This window comes from Trachymyrmex cornetzi, unplaced genomic scaffold, assembly GCF_001594075.2.
Source record: "Trachymyrmex cornetzi isolate Tcor2-1 unplaced genomic scaffold, Tcor1.1 scaffold1762, whole genome shotgun sequence".
Lineage (NCBI taxonomy): Eukaryota > Metazoa > Arthropoda > Insecta > Hymenoptera > Formicidae > Trachymyrmex > Trachymyrmex cornetzi.
In genome coordinates this window covers 30,275-30,500 of record NW_017296378.1, presented here as the reverse complement: position 1 = coordinate 30,500, position 226 = coordinate 30,275, and the positions used below count along the sequence as shown (strand labels likewise).

The window sequence follows — 226 nt, the reverse complement described above, 5'->3', positions numbered from 1 at the left end:
TTAAAAATTTAACTTAGTTAAGATACAAGTTAATGTATAATGAAATTAATTGAATTAAAAGTTAAGTTAATAAAAAAAAGTAATTGAAAAGTTAAAAAAAATTTTTTTTTCATGTTTTCAGGGTTTTAGTCTTATTAATAATGGAAATGACAATTAAAACAGAAAACTTTATTTAGATTTTAGAACATCCAATATTTTATATTAATTTTTTTTATAATAATAATAT

At 14.6% G+C, this 226-nt stretch overlaps 1 protein-coding gene across 3 annotated transcripts in view; it reads left to right on the top strand.

The window, feature by feature from the left end:
* Positions 1 to 226, top strand: part of LOC108759268 (mitochondrial ribosome-associated GTPase 2) — a 6,330-nt gene that overhangs the window by 4,324 nt on the left and 1,780 nt on the right. The window lies entirely within an intron of this gene.